Below are 12,927 nucleotides of genomic sequence, written 5' to 3' on the forward strand. Positions count from 1 at the left end.
TTACATTCTAATGTGTGCCTGCAGAAAGCATTAGTCTCCTTCTTCTTCATTAAGTCATATAAATGTTTATATATCATTTTTAAGCTTCTTTTGGTTTTCCCAACATAAAAGGAACTACAGGTTTTGCATTTGACCAGGTAGATCACCCTTTCACTGCCACAGTTAGAAAATTGTTCACCTTCCCCTTACCTGTATATCAATGATTTCATCTTTAGCTATGAGATTTCATTTATGGCAATTGCCACATTTATAGGTTCCTACCTTTTTTCCAATAATGTTTTCTTGCTTTTTTTGTTTTTCCAACTTGTCTTTGATATTACTTGCTTTTTTCTTTGTATGTTAAAAAAGGTTTTTCAGCTAGCCTACATCCTACCTCAGGAAAGTGAGAAACAATATTCGAACTGGTATTTATTCTTAGTTGAACAGGAGTCTTGGTTGTAGGTTAGCACCATAGCTTTTTTTCAAACTTAGTAAAAATTGTAAGTTTTCACCATTTTCACTCATTTTTGCTTTCCTGAGTAACGTTACAAATTTTGGGGTAATCTCTGGTGTCTAGTAGTGATACAAAGGATTAATATTGGAGGTAGGAGGGTACAGAGTTTGATATCTGCCTAGTACCTATTAAGGCATGTGACTTTTCTCCTAGTGTCTAGTGATTCCTACACCTTTTATTTAACTATGTGCCTTTAGGGTGTGCCATATTGAGTATCACTGATGTCTAGTGCTCATACCACCCTCATCCCCATACTGTTAAAGTGCGATGAAGGCATGAGAATTTATATGCATTCCTAGTATCTGCTGTTATCCCACAATCCCAGTACTGTTAAAGTGCCATTAAGGCATGAAAATGTAGATGTAACATTAGTGTTTAGTGGTCTTCATGAATCTAATGTTGCAGGCACTGCAAATCATTCTGGGTATGTGTGTAAAAGTATAACAGACACCTATAAATACACATTCACACTTTTATTACACAAACATACACACACACACACACACACACACTCACACATGTGGGCCCTTGCATACCACTATACTTCCTAGCACTTACCTCTACTGCAATGGATTAGCATGGACTTTTGGCCATATTCACTACAGCAACATGGAAGGAGTGGCCATAAAGACTGGCACAGGATTCCATCTCAGAGACAGTTCCTGAGAAGAAGAACACATGGTTAATTAGTAAATGCCTCTCCCATGAACTGTCTCATTATCATGCAGCGCAGTCATGGAGACAGTCTGAGGTGCTGCTGTATATCTTTGTGTAAAAGCACCATATTAAGGCTGTCACTGAATCCCTTCAAGTGTTCTAGTACTCGGAATATATGCCTCTCAGATGTATCAATATGCTTATCCACTAAACAAATGTTTTAAATTATGGTTTTAAATTTGGCATTACAATACTTATATAAATTACAAGTTGAACTATATAAGTTGGCTTGCAAACTACATATATTTTATTATTTTTCAAATAGTGGAACAGAACATGATGTTATATTAGATGAAATAGATGGCAAAATAGTTTGAATGAAAAGTTTTATTGAGTGCTTCTAGTAACAGTGACACTAATGCATATTGTTCATTTAGTGTTTCAGACATTAAAGTTAATTCATCCCCTCATTTCACAATGCATGTATTAAAAGTTAAAATAGTTTAATAGTATGCTACATTTCTCTGATAAGGCATTTTTTCATTTTGAAAAAAAAAAAGCTAAGAACAATATATCAATTGCAAACGAATGGGAAGCACTGAAGGAAATGAGTTTGAATAAAATGTTAATATCTGACAAGGTCAATAATAGTGTGGTTATGAATTACAAAGATATGGAAATGCTGTTATGCTCATTTGAATTATAGTTTGGTGTACAGAAATATTGGTACTCATGTATATGACAAAGCAGTGGAATTACTAAACAAGGGACAAAAGCTGGGATATTTTGACAGAAATCGTGTTGAACAGCAATTAACTGTACAAGGAGCAAAAATGGCTACTTTTTATTGTCTACCCAAGGTACACATATGTATTATGATTCCACTGGGTATGCCAACTGTCTCCTCCTGTGAATAGTTTTAAAGAATATTAGATTGTTTTGGCAATGCAAGATTACGTTGGTTTGGACATGTGCTGAGGAGGGATGCTGAGTATATTGGGAAAAAGATGCTAAGGATGAAGCTACCAGGTAACAGGAAAAGAGGAAGGCCTAAGATAAGGTTTATGGATGTGGTGAGAGAGGACATGTAGGTGGTTGGTGTGACAGAGCAAGATGCAGAGGACAGGAAGAAAGGGAAACAGATGATCTGCTGTGGCGACCCCTGACGGGAACAGCCGAAAGAAGATGATGATTAGATTGTTTTGGCATGATTTCCATTGTAAATATGTAGTCAAACTCCCTTCCCATATTGGAAAGATCAAAGATTTTTTTAAATAAATTTGGTGACCTAGTTCAGGATAATATTTACTAGATAATTTTGGATGGTAATAGCTATTATACTAACATTATTCATTTAGGCAATTAACTACTAATTATGTGATTTCTTTGTTCATTTGTTTGGCAAACAATTATTTTGTCTTTAATAGTGATATTTATCACCAGTTGAAGGGAACAGTGAGGGGATCACCACTTTCTCCTATTTTATGAATTTAGTTTATACGGTTTTGAATTGTTGGATAAGTATGGAGGGAGATATTATAGGTACATTGATAATTTAATATTTGTTTATCATGTGGCAGACATTTGGCACAGGAATTTACTGTGAAAGAGTATGCAAAGCAAAGGATTTGGCTTTACTTTTGAAAGTAATTAAATATCATGTTAAAGGGAAGCAAAGGTGATTAATAATAAAAATACTATACACAGAAAAATACAACACATGTGATTTTTACATGATTAATAATAATAATAATAATAATAATAATAATAATACCGTACAGAGAAAAATACAACAAATGTGATTTTTTTATATGGTAAAAGTTTTCATCCCCTCACATAGGTTTACTTTGACTTTTCCCATATGGGGTGATTTTAATAATTTGTTGTTTGTATATTGATCAGGTGTTTTTAAAGGAAGCAAAGAGTACAGTAAGTGTTTTTAACAGATTATACTTTGAAAAGTGTCAAGAATGACTAAGACTGAAGCTTTAGATCAAGTAGTTAATAATACTAATTGGTTAAATGGGGAGTGTGTTAGGAGACATAAGACAATACTATATTGTGTTTACTAAAATGGTACAACTGATTAAATATTATTGGCCATTTTTAAAATGTATTGATTTTTTTAGAAATAATTTATATGACTTTCCTATTATAGACATGAGAGATATAAAGCAAGTTGAAAGCTCAGTTGCTGTTTCTTTTTGGAGCAATGGTGGTGGCAGTACTTGAAAAGCAGTGTTAAAACAAATAAAGTTGGAGGAGAGGGATGGAAATAGTTTGAAAGATGTTTTATTACAAAGGAGACAAAATAGTGGATGGTAAGACCTACAGGACCAAACACAGAATGTAATTGGAAGTATTTATTTTAATAATTGAATAACTGATTCTTTCAACTTGATTATGTTTAATGTTACTGTGTAATTTTTTATGTGAGCTAGTTCTGATGGAGCTCCTATGAAGGCTTTGCAGAGGTAACATAGAACTGAATACATTTTTGTTTTCTTGTGAATTACTACTTGCGTATTTGTTGTTTTCTGTTTTGTTTTCTTTTCATTTATTGTGTAGGTTTATGTTATATATTTATGTTATATATTCTGGACCAAATGTACATATGAAAAAATGTAATTACTTTATTATAAATATATAAAACAGGATTCCATCCTATATTGTATATGCATATATATAAATTATATGAGGGGTGCAGGGGTGGGGCTTGTCCCTGCATTAAAAATGTGTTGTTCAGTATTTTGAATTTTCAGTCTTCTGCAGTAGATCCATATATATATATATATATATATATATATATATATATATATATAGATAGATATAGTATATATATATATATATATATATATATATATATATATATATATATATATAGATATAGTGTATATATATATATATATATATATATATATATATATATATATATATATATATATATATCAGTTCACTTCTGATGCTCGAAATACTGAAATATTGAATTTCAGTATCTTGAGACCAGAAGAACAAACGTGCAGGTTGTCGAATCTGAGAATGTCAAATGCATGGTAATTATTTCCCGGTGTGTGTATAGTTTTCTGTGTCTTTAAGACATAGTAGTGTGTGTGTGTGAGTGTTGAAGATGGTGGTTGGTGTGCGGTTATGTTCGGAGATGTAGGTAAGTGTGTAGTAGTTAAGGATTTAAGGTAGGGATGTGTTTTTGTTATATTTGTAGATGTTGTAGGTGTAGTTTATGATACGTGGGTGAGGGTGTGTGTATAGGTTGTGAGTGTGGTGATTTTTTTACATGTGTGGTGTGTGTGTATAATGGGAGTGTAGGGCTCATAGAGATACACATGTTGCTGTTTTTGTGTTAGTGTGACCTCAGAGTTATATATATATATATATATATATATATATATATATATATATATATATATATATAGAGAGAGAGAGAGAGAGAGAGATATATAAGCAGGGGGTGTGGCCCTGCTTAAATGTATTGTAGTGCGTTGTGTTATTTATTTATTTTTTTTGTTTTCTGCATTTTTATGTTGGGGGAGGATTCTGTGTTTTGAGTATTAGTATTTTGGGTTTTCATGGTTGTGGAGTTTCGTTTTTCTGGTCTTGAGATACTGAAATTTGATATTTCAGTATTTTGAGCATCAGATGTGAATCCATATATATATATATATATATATATATATATATATATATAAAAAATTAATTAAGTGTATATAAATGAACACGTATAAACAACCACACATGATTAAAAAAAAAATATATATATATATATATATAAATGCATAAACAGAAAATATTTTTGTCCCTTGATAGGGAAAGGTAATTTTGGACTATGGTCCGGCAAACAATCTAGTTCAGATTTCTCCTCTAGACTTCCAAATATTGGCTAAAATGTTATCCACCATTTTAGAAACTTTTTTAGACAATGCCCAATTGATCAACCTACTAATATAGCAAATAAAACATTACTGCTCAGTGCTAGAATCCTAAACAAGAAGCTTCACACTCTACAAACTCTCTTCACTCTGGAGAATATTGATGTGTGTCTGTACCAAGACATGGTTTAAATCCACAGTAAGTACTCCAGCAGTGCAGGGCTTCAGTGCCTTCTACACATTTAGACCATCAGCTGCCTAGAGAGACAAAAGGTGGAGGAGTCTCAATCTGTAATAGCAACAGGCATAACTCTACATTGGTTAAACACAACAATGCCCTGGAATTTAACACATGCAAATCCCCATAGATAAAGTTTCATACAATGTCATTATGGTTTGGTTTGTCCCAATATCCTAGCAAGCTACGTCACCCTCTATGTCCCTAGAATCCCATAGCTCATGCCTAAACCTACTGGAGGCACTCACCATTAATCTAAATACCCTATTCATGGGAGATTTTAACTATTCCTGTGTAGACAGGGAAAAATACACAGCTTCATACCCCCAGGCACAACAATTCCTAGACTTTATTAGCCCAAATACCCTAAACCAGATAATGCACACACCCACCAAAGGTTCAAACATACTGGACCTGGCACTCAGCAATATGGGAGAGTGCTGCCCCCCCAACCCCCCCACACACAATGTCACATTATCATTGGTGAGGTTGGACCACAAAGCTGTCTCCTTTGCAATAAATATCACCTCAGTAACCCCAGAAAACCCTGTAATAGTTAGGAACTAATCCAAAGCAAACTATGCCCTATTAAGTGATAGTTTATCAAAATTCAAGTGCCCCTCCCTACCCTGTGTTCACAGCGGCCTATACAGAATTGTTCACAGAGACCCTGTACCACCATGTAAATGGCTATATACAGGCTGCTTTATCTACTAGAAGAAAGCCCAAAACAAACTCTAAAACCAAACCACACTGGTGGAATCCTACTCTTAATAGGGTATATAACAGAAGGAAAAAAGTCAAGGCTAAAAATTAGGAAGAGAACTACCATAATGATAGGAACTTTCTAATTATACAAAACAGGAAACAGAACTAATTAAGTCCAATAAGGCCAATTACAAGGTCAAGAAAGCTTCATAGGCTAAGAGAACCACAAGGCCTTCTTCAGCTGTGTCTAAAAGCTCAAGGGCAGCACACATTAGTGTGCCAAACTGGTGGGCAGTGGTGTCACCTTCACTGATAAAAGCAACATAACAAATTTGCTGTCTGACAAATTCAGCTCGAACTTCACCCCCCATTCACCCCTGCCCCCCATGAGATGTCTACTAGCATAACCCCCTAACTATTAATATGGAGCAGGGCCTAGTGACACACTCACTAAGGCCAAAAACAGAGCCTGAGTGTGCCTGCCTCCTAAATAGATGGAAACATGGCCAATCAGAACCAGTCGAGTCACTTTTCAATTATAGCCTCAAAACAGGCTTTGTACCATGAGAATGGAGGACTGCAATGGTTATCCCACTTCACACGAGTAAACCATCAACTGACCCTGCAAACTACAGGCCTATTAGTCCGACTAGTCTAATATGCAAAGCTATGGAATGAATTATCATGGAAATGATCAACAAAGACATTGGCAACTTTCAAACATTGGACCCAACCCAGTTTGGCTTTGTCAGTGTAAGATCATGCCACTAAACCTGGTGGACTTCTTCATGAAGGCCACCAAGACCACTAATGAGGGGAAAATGGTGCACATCACCTACCCGGACCTGGCTAAGGCAACTGATACAGTAGCCCACTTGGGTACAGTTGACAAACTCACCAAACTGGGCATAAACCCCTACATACATAACTCACTGGATTGCCAGATGGCTCACAGACAGGACCCAGGAAGTGAGGATTACTGAAGCCACCTCCAGTAAGAGACCTTTAACCAGTGGGGTACCTCGGGGCTCAGTGCTGGGACAGCTCCTATTTGGCATCTAATTCTCAGAGGTAAAGGGTAATGCCAAGTCCTTTGGCTGACCAAGTTCACAGATGACTACAAATTCGGAGTTATAATAGATTTTCCCATGACACAAACACCTTACAAGGGAGTATATCACAGACAAATGACTGGTGCCAAAGTCATGGGCTAAAACTCAATGCCAGAAAATGCTTTATAGTGCCTTTTGGGAAAACTGCCATCCAGGCTAATTACTCCATCAATAAGACAACCCTAAGAGTTGACCCAGTAGTTAGGGATCTGAGAACATACATAGACAATAATCTGGCCTTCAAGTAACATGTGGCCAAGGTAGTAAGAAAATAACTCTTTGTCACCTAACTTATAAGTAAGGACATGGCTTCCAGGTCCAAAGAATTCATAGTACCACTTTATTTGTCTCTTATCAGACCAATCATTGAGTATAATGGCATCTTCTTGCTGTACTTAACCAAACATATGCAACAGTTGGAATGTCCACAAAGGTTCCTTACAAGGAGAATCCAGGGTATAAACACATTGTCTTGTACAGATCACCTTAAAGCCCTATTTCTATACAGGTTACTGAAAGGCAGTCTATGCCTGGCATATGGGACATCCTTGGATCCAGCTCCGATGGACCTTTTGCACATCCACAAAATGAACAGCATCAGAACCACTAGATCTAAAGATTTACATTTTGCTTGAGACATAAATAAGACTTGTTGCCAATGCAGGTATATGTTTCAGAGGATCCCCATGCCCTGGAGCAGACTGCTCATCCATGTGAAGCAGAGTCCATCCTTAACCCTATTTAAGCATAACCTTGACAAATGAATGAAAATTGGAAATTCACCCTGGGTTTGGCCCCCCCATGTCTCTGATAGACAGAGGCAGACAGTAATGCCCAGACTAACATACCTCCCCCATATAACCTCTGCAAACGTCATAACTAACATACCCCCATCCTAATAAATGCCCATGATACACATGGGCACAACTGGATTGGATTACATGGCTAGGCTTATAAAGGCCCTTGTGGTTGCTAACCTAGTATATAACTATGAACCTATGAACACTCAACTCTGCCTCTCACATACATACAAACTTCAGATAGATGTTAATAAAATCAGTGGATTTGTCATGCTGGCAGAAAATCAGACCCATCATTGCCAGTTGCTTGCTTCCTTTCTCTGGCTCCCAATAACAAGGAGTACAACTTTCATACATGATGTACAGTTATATAAAGTTCTTAATCTTGGTCACTGTCCACCTCTAAAAATTAAATTTCTCATTACTGAATACAGGTATGCTCTCAGAAATAACCCTGAAAAAATATTAACCCTTATTAGACCCTGCGGCGGTGGTGCTGCGGTAGCGTTGTCACCTCACAGTTAGATGTTGCCCATTCGATTCTCAGTCAGAGCATCTTCTGTGAGGCGACATGCATGAATGGGCGTTCCTTCGTTGAAGGTTGTGCGTTAGGCCCGGCAAGCCAGCACGTAAAAATCTACTGCCAAACATTAGCAGACCGGAGTTCCGCTGTGGCGACCCCTAACCGGGAAAAGCCAAAAGACACAAACAATTAGACCCTTGTTCAAGAACACCACAGGGGAGAAGGCCTTGTCAAAGTTTGATCCATTTGTCTGCTATTAATATTAAAAACCAGGAAAATCTCAGACAGTTTAAACAAGCATTAAACCAAAACCTTATAAAATAATCCACTTGTATTTGCTGTAAGGACAATGGCTAAAACAGTACCCCTCCAGGCTCTGCTCTATTACCTTCACACTTCCACAATACTCAGCCTCACTCTACTAGCTGCATATTAATTACTGTTATGCTCTTGTTTCCCATTAAAAAGCTAGCTTACTTCACCTGCACTATATAATATCTCCCAGTGTTTTATCTTGCAATTATGTACATATGTTTTGCTCTATATGATTGTATCTGTTTTTTTGGTCCAACTGAATATTTTATCCTGCCATTGCAGACTTGTGCGTCAAAGAAGTGTACTGTTGCTATCTGTATGGTTTCTGAAAAATTAGTGTTGCATTTATTTCTTTATTAATCATCTGCCAATTGGCCTGGGTCAGGGGTGAAAATGGTCTGTTGACCAGCCCAACTACCTGGTTAACAAAGTACATAAATAAATAAATGAGAGAAGAGCATATTGAAATAGTCTTTGGCCAGTGAGTACTGAATGGAACAGGAATGGATTCATAATGGAAAACTTTGTTGTTAGGAGCTATTCTCTTAAATTTCTGAATAGGATTTTGTATAGTGCCTGACTGTGACCCAAATGACCCAAGTTCATCTAGCAGCTCAGGCATTGCAGGGGTAGGGGAGGTGAGATTGCGTGGCTTATGTTGATTTGCCCATCCTAAGTTAAAGGACTAGGTCTCTATCTTCAGCTGGGATATGTCTTGGTGGAGGCTGGAGCAGATTTTCCTGGCTGATAAGACAGGCGACAACATAGTATGGTGAGGCATAAGCAGAACAGCACCATGAGCAGTGATTACTTTGATACTGGCTTCACTCCACCCAGCTGGGGATTGCCTCTCCCCAGCCCATCTAAAATCTCTGCCTCCACCCCAACTGCATATATGATGCCCACTTCTTGACTCTCACCCTTAGGAAAGTTGGGTGGCAGAATAACTGAAGAAAATGCAGTAATGTACAATCTCCCTGATCAGGGAAGGCTCACCTGCTGATAGGTTTATGGCAGTTATTTAATGGCCTCACCCTGAGGGAACAAATGGGGAATAAAGGTGGATGTCAGCAGGAGAGGATCAGGAGACCCCACCCAGCCAAGAAAAGATTTTGGACAGGAGTGTTCTTCCTGCATCAGTCTACATTAAATACAATTATTTCAGTACAAAGGGTACTGGGGGCTTGTTTGCTTTGAAATTGACTACGTTTAGCAGTTGTCAGATGAGATCTTCCAGATGATTGTAGGAGAGTGGCAAAGGAAGTGAATCTTGCCTTTTTTGAATATGTAACTGCTAAACACAAATAGTGTGATGGCATTCCACTGTGAACATGAGCTTGTAGAATATAAATGACATGCATTGTCTGTGTCTTCACCTTGTAAGCTGACTGATTTTTTTTTCCATTTTGAGACTAATATAAAAGTAAGAGAAAAGTACAAATTCAGCAGCGATAATTGTGCTTAGGTGATTAAACATGAGTGTATTTCCTTGAATCAGCTAGTTCAAAGATCAAGTCTGGCCCTGCCTGCCTAACAGGAAACAAAAACAAAGAAGACAAGGTCATTATGTGTTCCACTAGTGTTTTATCTTTAGAAATGGATGCTACCACTTGACTCTGAGAGTGAGATGGCTGCTAACATTGAGAACAAAGTCTTAGAAAATGTTAAAATTAGATCTAACAGTTTACAAAAAACATGATACAGAAGAACATAACTTGTGTTACAAAGTATGACATTTGTTTGATATAAACTCAAAATAGTGAAAAGCTGCTGCTGGCACAAAATATCTAAAAGTCAAAATATTGAAAAGTTGTAATGTGCCCTTTTTCACTGCTGTGTGATCCTGGAATTGGTGTGTGTAAGTTGTAGTGTGTGTGGGATGCAAGGGGGAAAGCCCAGCATATTTTTTTTCAGTATTTTGAGTTTAGATATTTTTAGTTGCAATATTTTGAAAGATAGATGCATATATCCATTACAACATATACACTCAGAGCTAACATCCTTTTGTGACAGTATTAAAAAGTTTTGTAATATTTTACAAGGGTATAGCATAAGGAAACAGTTTTTTCTGGAAAGTAAGGTCAAGGTGGTCTATAGGAATGGACATACAGTATTGAAAACAGTTGTTACTTCTTAGGAATCATAACCTTACTAAATCTGGGACAAGAGGTTTTGTTCACGGATGCTTTTCCTGTTGTCATTGCACTATATGCAAATTTGACACAACCAAAGTTATTAAATTGTTTTGAGAAAAGTCAGTATAAACTCATCAGTTTCTTAATTGCTAGCAAAGTTGCATTCTTTGCAATATGTACATGTAACACGTTCTGAGTAGGCTTAAAAAATAGAAGAAAGGTCTGAGTGATATTAGAAATAGAGAACTGAATGTTTACAAACATCTAATATTAGAGAAACTTCCTATAACATTTCTTTCTTATAGGTTCATAGGTTCTTAAGTGTTTACTAGGCTAATGATCAGGGGTCTGTCTGACAAGTTTTGATATCCTGGGGTTATTTTAAGCAGTATATGTAGCCTTGGGCATGGGTGGTCAAGCAATTCATAGGCTGCCTCTGTTTACTAAAGACATAGGTGCCAGACCCGGGGTAAATTTCCAGTTCTCTATCTACAGGTCCAAGTTACACTTGAATTGGGTTACTGAAGAACACTGATTTACATGGATGGGAAGCCTGTTCCAGAGAGGGTTTAGTCTGTCAGACATAATACCACTCCCTCCAACAGGCCCTATTTATGTTGCAGATGAGGTTTAAGTTCTTAGATTGGGTAATTCTGATGCTAATTGTTTTGTAGATGTGCAACAGGTCCATCAGAGGATGCTTTATAGGACAGTCATAGATCATCAGTCAGCACTATGTAGGAGACAGGGTACAAGGATAGGGCTTTGAAGCAGACCTCATAGGGCATGTTCTTTGTGCATTGTATTATTTTTTTTTTTTTTGTGAGAAACCTCAGTGGATGCTCCATTTGCTGCATGTACTTCGTCTGGTACATACTGAAGGTAGCGTTGTATTCAATGATTGGTCTGATGAGGGCTGTGTACAGCAAAACAAAGACATCCTTGGATGTAGAAGCCTTACCCTTGTTTATACGTTGTGCAACATAGAATGTTTTCCTTACTACCATAGACATATGATGGTCAAAAGCCAGATTACTGTGTACATGCATTCCCAAATCCCTGACCATTGGGTCTACTCAATATGGTAGTTTTAGTGGTATATGTCTTTCCAAAGAATACTAGTACATATTTCCTGGTGCTAAATTTTAGACCATAGCTCTACAAAAATTTATTAGACTATATCAGGCCTTCTTGCTAAGTATTTGCATCTTTGGGGGATTCTATGTGTGCACCTGGTTTGTAATCTGCATACTAGGTCAGCCTGAGGCTGTTGAAGTTGGCCTCAACTTCAGATGCCAAAAAGGAGCGGCCCTAGTACTAAGCCCTGAGAGACTTTACTAGTGACTGGTCTCTTTGGGGAGGTACACTCCCCTAAACTAACTTCTTGGGTCCTATATATGAGCGAAATAGCTACCCAGTGGGTGACTTGGGGGTTTATACATAATTTTGTGTTTGTCTACAATGCCAGAGTGGAGTATTGTGTCAAATGTTTTGTCCAGGTCAGGGTAGGAAATATGCACCATTTTTCCCTTGTCCATTGCTTTGATGACTTTCTCAAAGAAGTCCACCAGATTGTGTAGGCATGATCTGCCCTTGAAAAAAACAAGCTGGGTTGGATTCAGTGTCTGAGGGATCCTATGTCATTGCATATAATTTCCATGACAATTTATTCCATTGCTTTACATACCTATTTCTTTGTATGTAATTTTCATGATAATTATTGCAAGGCTTTACATATAGGACTTGTCAGACTTATGGATCTGTAGTTACTCGGGTCTGTAGATGGCCCATCCTGGTACAGAGGAATTATATAGCTGCAATCCTCCTTGGTGTGAAGCCTGTCTGGAAGCTATACTTAAATAGCGATTCTAGTGGTCCTAAGAGGTTGTGTTTCATTCTGAGGAGGTATCCAAGGATATTGTCGGAACCCATTGATGCAGTGTTGTTGGCCTTACAGAGTGCATTGAGGACATGTTAATCGGTTGAGGGTATTTTCTGAGAGGTGTCAGGAAGAGGAGGTAAAGTTGGAGCTACATTTATTGTCCAGTAGATTTGCTATATC

Source organism: Protopterus annectens, chromosome 11.part0, assembly GCF_019279795.1.
Source record: "Protopterus annectens isolate FY-2018-M chromosome 11.part0, PAN1.0, whole genome shotgun sequence".
Lineage (NCBI taxonomy): Eukaryota > Metazoa > Chordata > Ceratodontiformes > Protopteridae > Protopterus > Protopterus annectens.